The sequence below is a fragment of the Dermochelys coriacea genome, chromosome 4 (genome assembly GCF_009764565.3).
Source record: "Dermochelys coriacea isolate rDerCor1 chromosome 4, rDerCor1.pri.v4, whole genome shotgun sequence".
NCBI classification, from domain to species: domain Eukaryota; kingdom Metazoa; phylum Chordata; order Testudines; family Dermochelyidae; genus Dermochelys; species Dermochelys coriacea.
The window spans coordinates 749456-761118 of record NC_050071.1 but is presented as its reverse complement, the minus strand read 5'-3'; the positions used below and the strand labels follow the sequence as shown (position 1 = coordinate 761118).

The 11663-nt window shown below is 42.0% G+C and overlaps 1 protein-coding gene across 1 annotated transcript in view; it reads right to left on the bottom strand.

The window, feature by feature from the left end:
* Window positions 1–11663, bottom strand: part of LOC119854956 (class I histocompatibility antigen, F10 alpha chain-like) — a 404018-nt gene that overhangs the window by 60336 nt on the left and 332019 nt on the right. The gene's annotated exons all lie outside the window — the stretch shown is intronic.

Sequence of the window (11663 nt, the reverse complement as noted above, 5' to 3'; positions counted from 1 at the left end):
AAAGTTAGTCTCCTAAATCCATATTAACACATCTAAGTAAGAGCATTTATTTGAGTACCTAAATATAAATTTATAAGTCAAAATTTAGGTGCTTATATCTGAAAAGCCTGACCTGTGTGTTTCAAGCATAACCTGATTTTAAAAATGTTTGTGCATAGTGTCTGTGTGCGAATTCAAAGTGAAGAATGCACGGTAATAAAACAGTAATTAACAAAAATAATGTATTAGTTTAAAAACACTGGTAACAACTGTGTTTTTTAAATGATGTTGTCTAACTCTGCATTTTAAGCATATAAGACACTGCATCATTGAAACATACTCACAGTGTTATCTTATGGTTTCCAGTGAAAATATTTGAAAGTAATATTTCTCCAGATCAAGGTGTATAAGATGCTGCAGAATGTCAGTGTCTCACTTGCTGGCTTTATTGATTCTCTAGGCCATATTAAGTCCCAGCTGATTGGAGGGGACAGTATCTGCTCAGGACGTGTTGAGATAGAACATGGAGAAACATGGGTTACAGTCTGTGACGCTGACTTCGATCTCAAAGCTGCCAGTGTTATCTGTAGTGAATTAAACTGTGGAGCAGTGGTATCTGTCCTGGGAGGAGCTCACTTTAAAGAAGGAGATGGGCCAATCTGGAATGAAACACTTCAGTGTGCAGGGAATGAGTCACAACTCTTCTATTGTCCCAGGGTATCACATTTGAATGAGACATGCTCACATGCAAATGATGTCAGCATTTTGTGCTCAGGTAAGAATTAAAGTGATGACTCTAAAATACTAGAGATGGTTGTTCTAGACTCATGGTATAACAATAAAATGTCTTTACTGCAGGGAGCTCAGATTACTGGGTTGGTATTCAATTGTTTCAAACAAAAAATACCAAAACATTTGTTGTGACAATAAAAAAATAAGCCCCCTTCTTGCCCCAGTTTCATTTTCTTCAAATATTTGTTATTCAAAGAGATCCTATCTCCAAGATTATGCAAGGATTAAGTAAGGAGCAGTGATCCTGTGTAAATAATAATCATGTAATTTACAGAGTGTATCATAAAGCATATGCCCAAGGGAAACAAATGAAAGATACATGGGAAACTTTAATTCTGGAATTTACTTTGCATCTCTCTCTCTCAAATTAATATAATGATGGATATGTGGCTCATTGCTCTCTCCAGTAACCCCACAATGTGTCTCTTTTTGAAGGAGCTACTGATAAGCTGAGGCTGGTGGATGGAGGCAGCCCCTGTGCTGGGAAAGTAGAGGTTAAACATCAGGATCAGTGGGGGATGGTGTGTGATGGTTTCTGGGAAATGAAAGATGCTGAAGTTGTTTGTAGGCAGTTGGGATGTGGATCTGCTGTTAGTGTCCGTGATCAAGCTCATTTTGGGTCCAGTTCTAGGACAATTTGGCTGGAAGAAGTTGCCTGTGATGGTGCTGAGTCATCTCTCTTGGAGTGCAAACACAGAGGATGGGGTGTGCATAGCTGTGATCATCATACGCCTGCTGGAGTCACCTGTTCAGGTAAGAAATCCAGCCTTAAAGGTAAAATCCTCCTGAGAGAAAAGGGAATTAATCTACAGTGTCACATTCCTCTGACCCTATTGAGAAATAAAAATAGAAACCTGTAATTCTTATTAACCTTACTGGACACTGGGGAAACAATTGTGTAATTCACGTCCTCAGTCACTTGTAAACGATTTTCACTATTCCAGCCGTGTTTCAATTTTTATACACCTCCCATTTTAAAGCAATTTTACAGTTCATTTTCTTAATTCCAGTCAGTGGCAGAGGGGAATCATAGCCCACCAGGAGTTCCAGGGCCGTGATGCAGGTGCTTGAGGCCTCTTTGTTGGACAGTTTGCTGTCCTGAGCATTGCTTGTCACTGGTTCTCCTCTCTCTGCCCAGGAGACCTGCCGCCTGTCACTGTTCTCTGTCCCTTGTGCATCTGGGGCAGGGGCAGGGGCAGGAGGAGGGATGCAGGCACTTAGAAGAGTTACAGGGAGGGAGGAGGCGGCTGGTGGAAGAGGCGCCCACAGCTGTATGCACGTTATGGTCAGTGTGTAACATTGGCAGCAGTCAGGAAAAGCAGTCAGGCTGCCCCACTGCCCACTCAGGTTTGGCCCCGTTGGCCTTCTATCCTGGTGGGGGCAGCAGGGCCAAACCTGAGTGGGCACACTGGGCAGTAGGCTGGCCAGCACTGATCCTCCTCACCATTGCTATTGGGCAGCTCCAGCACTAGAACTGCCTCCCTGGGGTCTGCCCAGCCTTGACCAGCATCCAACTGCCTATGTCCCTTCTCAGGGATAGGAAGTGACACTGCACCTGGATGGGCCAGGTTAGAAGGTCGGGGCTGAGCGTTCAATGGGCGAAGCGATGGGGCTAACAACTGCAGTGGGCATGGCTCCAAAGGGCGAGGCAGTGCATGCTGTGGGAAATTTCTGGGGGTGCCCTGGTTGGTTACTCTCACTCCTCCACTTCCCACTCTCTAGAGCAATAATCATATTCCTTCCTCGTGATAGGATAATGGTGGAGATAAAAAGCAGAATACAAGAGCTGGCTGCTCTCCCTCTTCTGGGCATCTGTATCACATCATTCTTTCAATGGGCTTCCTACTTCTGGGGTTCCCATCTCCCCCTGCTTATATTCTCTTTACCTTTTAAGGTCCCTCTGTTTCCACCTCTGCAACATCACCCCTCACTCTGCTAATCCCAATGTTCCCTTGTCCCTCTCCACTTCTCTTGGTCTCTTAAGTTACCCTGACCCTCTCTCCCTTCCATATGTTTCTTCTCCTATTTGTCCATTCCCGCAAGGTCCCGAGTCCCGATTGGAATGCGCAGTGGTGAGGGGGCAGGGACAGACATGGGGAGGAGGGTGGCTATGCATAAGCAGGGAGTTATAACTACTAGACACAGGGCTAGATTTTAAATGCATTGGGGTGACTAAAGAAGAAGACAGGCACCTACTGGAATTTTCAGAAGTGCCTAGGGACCAAACTTCCATTGAAAATCACTTCCCACCATTACCACCGGTTCCTGTCTCCCATTTCTTTCCCCCTCCCACTTCTGGCTATGATCTCCTTCCTCTGCTCCTCCTCATGCTCTCCTCATGTCTACCTCCACATTACTCACCCTCTGCATTCTAAGTTAAGCTGCTTTCCCCTTCTTGCTGCCTGGGGGCAAGCAGGGGGCAAGAAGAGAGACGTCTCCCTCCCAGCTCTGGTGCTTAGACCACCTCAACCTGGAACAGCAATTGAAGGGAAAATCCTACTAAGCCCCTGCAGCCCTGGGATGGTGCATGCTCAGTCCAGTCACATATAGGAGCTGTGAGGGACTGGAGTATGCTCAGTACTCAGTATGGAATCTTCAGAGAATTTAGCAACTGAACTCTAACAGGTCTCTGCAGAGCATGTGTGAATTGCAGTTATTCAAAGGTACCTAACTTGGCCAGATTTGTGCAGGTTTTAATGAAAAAAACAAAAGTCATATCCCTGACACCAGAGTGACCTCCCTTCCAAATTGCAAGTCCCTGCTCCAGTGTAAGGAAGGACCAGAGCTTATCAATAAAATGTTATAAGCAATTCACCACTTGGGGAAAACAACATAGTTTTGTCTAATCTCATTCTTGTGAACAGCTCAACTTTTGTTTTAAAAACAAAAACAAACCAAAACAAGGCATATGCTTGAGATGGACAATCTCAGTGCAACTTGTGAAAGTTTGGCAACGTTGCCAAACAGTGTAAAGCAGGATTTTAAAATGGGAAGCGTCAGGAAATCTTAACTATAGGCATTACTGTTGCAGGCTTAATGGATGTGTAAACTCTGCGTAATTTATGTGCCCATTTCTGTCTTTGTTTACATACAGTGTGTGTGTGTGTGTGTGTGAATGCATATGCAAGACTTAGCAGAATGTAACAACTTTTAAAAATCCTTATGATCATCTATTAATAATCATTGTTCTTCTCTCTTCCTATTCTCTTCCTCATGGTTTTCAGTACCATTCCTTGCATCTTTGTCTATATTTTAAATTGGAAGCAATGCTGGCAAGAAACTGTAATTTTTATGTGAGAGAATGATGTCTAGCATGCTTTGGAGCACTCATTGAATAAGTAATAATTATACAATATTTTTAAAATACTGATAACATCCTTTTCTAAATGGCAGTAGCAGATTGTGATTTAATGTAATGTTAATTATGATAATAGAGCCAATGCGTATGTTTTAATGATGTAGCTATATCCTTAGATTGTACAGGACCAAATTTTATTCCTTTATTCATGCTGAATTGCATATTACTCCACAACTAGTTGTATTGAAATTAACATTATAATACATATTGTACATTGTTATAATATTCTCACTGAATATTTCCAGGTCATATTACACCTCAACTTGCTGGAGGGGACAGTGTCTGTTCAGGATGTGTTGAAGTAAGACATGGAGAAGAAACATGGTCTACAGTCTGCGATTCAAACTTCAGTCTCAATACTGCCAGCGTTATCTGCAACCAGCTAAACTGTGGAACAGCCATATCTATCCTCGGAGGAGCTCAGTTTGGAGAAGGAAATGGGACAGTCTGTAATGAAACATTCCAGTGTGTAGGGAATGAATCCCATCTTGTGTATGGTCCCAGAACATCATATGTGAATCAGACATGCGGTCCTGCTAATGTTGTCAACATCATATGCTCACGTAAGACTTCAAAAGGATGACGCTAAAATACCAGTGATATATTCTAGTCTACTGTGTGCTGTATCCCTTGAAGTAGAAAAAAAGACAGGACTTAGCTACAGTGAATGCAAAGGTGTTTGTTTATTTAGGACACTGAAAACAGGCCTTATGGTTGCCCGGCTATATAAACTGCAAACTTGGAACACAAACTGTGCTGCACAGTGATGTTACAAAGAAACTCCCTAAATCCTAGGTCAGATTAAACAATTATGGAAAGTATTGTGGACTACATTAATAAATATACTAGTAAAATGTCCTTATTCTGAATGGAACTTGGATCGCTGGGCTAGTATAAATTTGTTCTAAAACACAAACACAGACATTTTGATGGTATAAAGGAATAAAATTTCCTCATAATACTTGATAATAAATAGCTCAAAGGATCCCCCTCTAAACCCTTCTCCCTTCTTCCCAGGGCACACAGGGTTCCGGCTGGTGAACGGCAGCAAAGAGTGCTTGGGGAGAGTGGAAATCCAGGTGCATGGTGCCTGGGGAGCCCTGTGTGACTCACATTGGGACTTATCCATTGCCAACGCCCTTTGCACTCAGCTTGACTGTGGATTCACCATATTGGCTTCGGGTGAAGGATATTTTGGGGAAGAAAATGGCTCTGACTGGACAGACTCACTTCACTATAACAGTTCTGAACCCCATTTGGGTCACGGCCCTGTTACCACGTTGGAGGCGTCTCAGTGCCCACATGATAATAATGCCAGTGTGATTTGTTCAGGTAGGTGTAGGAGAAATGCAGGATTAATGACACCTACCCCTCAGTGTGTGACTCTGCTTCTAGTACAGGAGGACCTCTGGGCACGGAGAGAGGAATAGTAGTCTAGATTCTAAATCAAGCTGTAAAAGGAGCAAACACAGCAGGCACATTGGGGGCACAACTGAGCCTTTATCTTCAAATTTTGCCCAGCATCCTTGTTGCCTTTTTATTTTTATTTTTTTCTTCCTTTTAAAAAATAGGCATCACAATCGCCACTTACTAGCTTTGAGAACAGTTGCTGTTCAAGGATAGGGCATAAAGTTGTCACTAATTCCACTATTTCACACTTCACTTCCTCCAGAATCCATGAGTGCCATTCATCTGGATTTGAGTCTTATTTGTCCACATGTGGAAATAAATGGAAACTTTGAGACACAAGCAGGTCCTTTTCTTATGACAGTAAATTGGGTACTAACCCTTCTGATTTAGTAGCTTATACTGGTAATTCATATGTATAGACTATATCAAATCTAATATACAGTAGTTAGTTCTAGACCCCTATTCAGAAAAGCACTTCAATCCCATTGAAGTCATTGAAACTTGAACATATTTTAAAGGGCTTACATGAATCAGACCTATACTGTTTCCAATCCAGAGCATAGGTAGAGTCCTGCAAATCCACAGATATACACTTTATATCCACATGGATCACAGATCGATGTAGATCCAAATTTTGTATCTGTGCAGGGCTCTAAGCATAGGACACTCTCTCTGAATAGCTGAAACTTTTAATGAACATAATTGGTGTGTGGAGTAAGATGAGAGTCCCCTTTCATGGTATGTTGGTCAGAGTCCTGGATGGTCTGTGGAACATTAAGTGTCAAGATGCAGAAAGTTTACAACCAAAGCTAGATTTTTGTCAAGACAAAATTCAAAAGTCATAATTTTAGTTTAAAAACATAAGGAGTCCATGACATACTCTGACATCATTTGTGATACAAAACTCAAAAAAAATCAGCTAGTCTTTGTTTTACATGAAACAATGTTTGACATCAAGAAATAATAGTTTTAAACTATGGGTTGACTATTGGTAAGTCCTTAGTGCACTACACTGATCCAAAGCCCAGTGAACTCAATGGAAACACTCCCGTTGACATCAATAGAATTTCCATCATGCTCCCAGAGAAAAATATGAAAAAGACTGTCATAAAAATAAAGGGAAGGGTAACCACCTTTCTGTATACAGTGCTATAAAATCCCTCCTGGCCAGAGGTAAAACCCTTTCACCTGTAAAGGGTTAAGAAGCTAAGATAACCTTGCTGGCACCTGACCAAAATGACCAATGAGGAGACACGATCCTTTCAAATCGGGATGGGGGGGGAACAAAGGGTCCGTCTGTCTGTGTAATGCGTTTGCCAGGAACAGATCAGGAACACAGTCTCAGAACTTCTGTTAGTTAGTAAGTAATCTAGCTAGAAATGTGTTAGATTTCCTTTTGTTTAATGGCTGGTAAAATAAGCTGTGCTGGGTGGAATGTATATTCCTGTTTTTGTGTCTGTTTATAACTTAAGGTTTTGCCTAGAGGGATTCTCTATGTTTTGAATCTGATTACCCTGTAAGGTATTTACCATCCTGATTTTACAGAGGTGATTCTTTTACCTTTTCTTGAATTAAAATTCTTCTTTTAAGAACCTGATTGATTTTTCATTTTTCTTAAGATCCAAGGGTTTGGGACTGTGTTCACCTGTACAAATTGGTGAGGATTTTTATCAAGCCTTCCCCAGGAAAGGGGATATAGAGCTTGGAGGGATATTTTGGGGGAAGACATATCCAAGTGGGCTCTTTCCCTGTTCTTTGTTTAACACATTTGGTGGTGGCAGCATATGGTTCAAGGACAAGGCAAAGTTTGTACCTTGGGAAAGTTTTAACCTAAGGTGGTAAGAATAAGCTTAGGGGGTCTTTCATGCAGGTCCCCACATATGTACTATAGAGTTCAGAGTGGGGAAGGAATCTTGACAAAGCCCATAGAAGGTAAAAAGCAGGCTGCTAAGAATGACAAAGAACATGATTTTTTTTTGTGCAAAAAACCTAAAACCTTGTCACAGAACTCATACCATGGCAAACATTCTGACTCACTTTAACCCTCTTAAGTCTGAATAAGGAATGAGCTCTGTTTGGGTTGAGTATAAAGTTCATAGGAGATAAGACCATCTGATAACTTTCAACATCTCCACATCTGAAACAGCACAGTCTGGAATTGCTGAGTATGAAAGTATCATTTATGTGTTTTTATTTCTGGAATCTCACAAACCTGGTTTTGTTCAATAGGAATATGATATTTTAACAACTGGGATTTATTCCTACAGGAAACAGACAGATCAGACTAGTGAATGGATCAGATCATTGTGCCGGGAGAGTGGAGATTTATTATGATGGCACCTGGGGGACAGTCTGTGATGATTCCTGGGACCTGTCAGACTCCAATGTTATTTGTAAAGAACTGGGATGTGGACACGCCATCACTGCAACTATCTCTGCACATTATGGGGAAGGATCTGAGCAGATCTGGCTGGATGATGTGAACTGCTCTGGGAATGAATCCAGTCTCTGGGAATGTCCATTTGGTGGATGGGGTTTGCATAACTGCAGACACAATGAAGATTCAGGAGTTGTCTGTTCAGGTCTGTTCTGTGAATGCTCTACTAAGCCCATTTAATTGGGAAATAATATATGAGGTAAAAAGAAAAGGAGTACTTGTGGCACCTTAGAGACTAACAAATTTATTAGAGCATAAGCTTTCGTGAGCTCTGTTTTTTCCACCAAGTGCATCCGATGAAGTGAGCTGTAGCTCACGAAAGCTTATGCTCAAATAAATTTGTTAGTCTCTAAGGTGCCACAAGTACTCCTTTTCTTTTTGCGAATACAGATTAACACGGCTGCTACTCTGAAACCTGTCAATATATGAGGTGAATGTTAACTAAGATGCATCTATACTGCAACCTGCAGTATAATTGCATCACAGATAAGACATACGTTAGTTTTACCTATATAAGCAGACCTAAAAATAGCATTGTATAAGTGGTACTATGGGCTTCAGCTTGGTTTCTACAAAGACTCCAGAAACGCTGGATAGGTACTTGCGTTGCCAGCCTGCGCTGACCCCTACTGCCATGTCTACAATGCTATTTTTAGCTGTGATACTGTGGCTAAAACTAGTGTGGTGCAGTCACACCTTGGACTGCAGCGTGGACATACCTAAGACTCCAGTTCAGCAAATTATCCCTATTTAGCTAAGCACTGAAGGAGATGCTTAGGTTCCATTTAAATCAAAAGTGAACCCTGATTCTTTTGAATTCTATCAATAAATAATACAGGGAGTATAAAAATATTTTATATAAAATATTTATTAATTTATCCAGTGTCAAAACAGTTGTAAACACCAAAAGTTTTCAGAGTCATGGGAGACCACTACAAATTATCATATCCACATCTCAGTGTTTAATTTCTTTAGCGTGCCATCACTATACAATTGCTCTTCACTGCATCTAGCCCATGAGTCAGTGATCCATCCATATTCAGAAAAGCAGTTAAGCATTTGCTTAACTGTAACTCTGTGTTTGAATCTCATTTACATCAATACGATTTAAGCTTGTGCTTAAAGTGAGAAATGCTTACAAGCCTTGCTGAATAAGAATAATATGCACTTAAAATGTTTCCTGAATTAAGACCCTCATCAGATTGACTTGTTTAGCAGAAATTATAAGATGAAAGATCCTTTTCAACCTCAGGTCTACATCCCGTATCTTAGCACCCGGAAGACAGCACACCCTTCTATTCTCTGGATCAGCTCTAGTTACAGGCCTGTCTATTCTTCTCAATAAAGAGTCCCCTATCACATAGATCTGCCTTTTCCTGGTGACAGTGCTATTCTCCAGTATCTCCCCTGTTCCCTCTGGCTGCAAGTTCTTTCCATTCCTATTTTCCCTTATAATTCTCTTCAACCCATCCTGTATCCTCCTGGGGCTCATATTTGGTGTAATCTCCATTGACTCTTCCCCTTTTCCTATAGGACTAGCCTCTCTTCTCTTCTTCCTTGCCCTTCCACCTTCAGCGACTACCTGCTGAGCCCCTCAGTTCCCTCAGCCTCTTCTCATAAGTCATGTGCTCCAGACCCCCTTATCATTTTCATTACCCTCTGCTGGACTCTCTCCAATCTGTCCACATCCTTTCTGTAGTGGAAGGGCCCAAAACTGTACGCATTACTCCAGATGTGACCTCATCAGTGCCGAATACAGGGGAATAATCACTTCACTCGATCTGCTGGCAATGCTCCTACTAATACAGCCCAATATGCCCGTTAGCCTTCTTGGCAACAAGAGCACATGGACTCATAGCCAGCTTCTTGTCCACTATAGTCCCCAAGTCCTTTTCTGTAGAACTGCTGCTTAGCCAGTTGGTCTCCACCGTGTAGTGGTGCATGGGATTCTTCTTTCCTAAGTACAGGACTCTGCACTTGACCTTGTTGAACCTCATCAGATTTCTTTTGGCCCAATCCTCCAATGTGTCTAGGTCACTCTGGACTCTATCCCTACCCTCCAGCATATCTACTTCTCCACACTACTTAGTGTCATCCGCAAACTTGCTGAGGGTGCAATCCATCCCATCATCCAGATCATTAATAAAGATGTTGAACAAAACTGGCCCCAGGACCAACCCTTGGGACACTCCACTTGATAGTGGCTGCCAAGCAGACATGGAGCCACTGATCACTATCCATTGAGCTCGATGATCTAGCCAGCTTTCTCTTCACCTTGTAGTCCATTCATCCAATCCATACTTTGTTAACTTGCTGGCAAGAATATTGTGGGAAACCGTATCAAAAGCTTTCGAAAGTCAAGATATATCACGTGCATCACTTTCCCCATATTCACATATTCATAGAAGGCAATCAGATTGGTCAGGCATGACTTGCCCTTGGTCAAGATGTGCACCATATTTGCCTTTTTCCAATCATCCAGGACCTCCTCCGATCTCCATGTGTTTTCAAAGATAACAGCCAATGGCTCTGTTATCACATCAGCCAATTCCCTCAGCATACTTGGATGCATTAGATCTGGTCCCATGGACTTGTACATGTCCAGATTTTCTAAATAGTCCTTAACCTGTTCTTTCACCACTGAACACTGCTCACCTCCTCCCCATACTGTGTTGCCCAGTGCAGCAGTCTGGGAGCTGACCTTGTCTGTGAAGACCGAGACAAAAAAAGCATTGAGTGCTTCAGCTTTTTCCACATTATCTGTCACTAGGTTGCCTCCCCCATTCAGTAAGGGTCCCAGACTTTCCCTGACCGTCTTCTTGTTGCTAACATACCTGTAGAAATCTTTCTTGTTACCCTTCACATCCCTTGCTAGCTATAACTACTCCAATTGTGCCTTGGCCTTCCTGATTACACCCCTGCATGATCTAGCAATGTTTTTATACTCATCCCTAGTCATCTGTCCAAGTTTCCACGTCTTGTAAGCTTCCTTTTTCTGTTTAAGCTCACCAAAGATTTCATTGTTAAGCCAAGCTGGTCGTCTACCGTATTTCCTATTCTTTCTGCCCATTTGGGTTGGTTTGTTCCTGCAACCTCAATAAGACTTCTTTAAAATACAGCCAGCTCTCCTGGACTCCTTTCTTCCTCATATTAGCCTTCCAGGGGATCCTGCCCATCAGTTCCCTGAGGGAGTCAAAGTCTGCTTTTCTGAAGTCCAAGATCCGTATTTTGCTGCTCTCCTTTCTTCCTTTTGTCAGGATCCTGAACTCGACCATCTCGTGGTCACTGCTGCTCAGATTACCACCCACTTCTACTTCCCCTACCAATTGTTCCCTGTTTGTGAGCAGCAGGTCAAGAGGAGCACGGCCCCTTGTTGGTTCCTCTAGCACTTGCACCAGGAAGTTGTTAGCCACTTGGAGACTAAAATTATTTGTAAGCTTAGGGTAAAACTGGTTAGTAAAAGGTGTTATGCATTTCAGTAATTTATAGGCTTCTTATCTCAAATATTTGCTTTCTGAGAATGTAATGTAGAATTACAAAATGGTCACTTGGATAATTGGAAATACAAGTACAAAAGAGTCTCTTGCTCTTTGACCAGTAAAGCAGTGTACAGAAGAATATTTCCAACTAGGATTTAAAGCCATTACTCCACTACACAGTGCATATAGTGAGACAAATTTGCAAAAC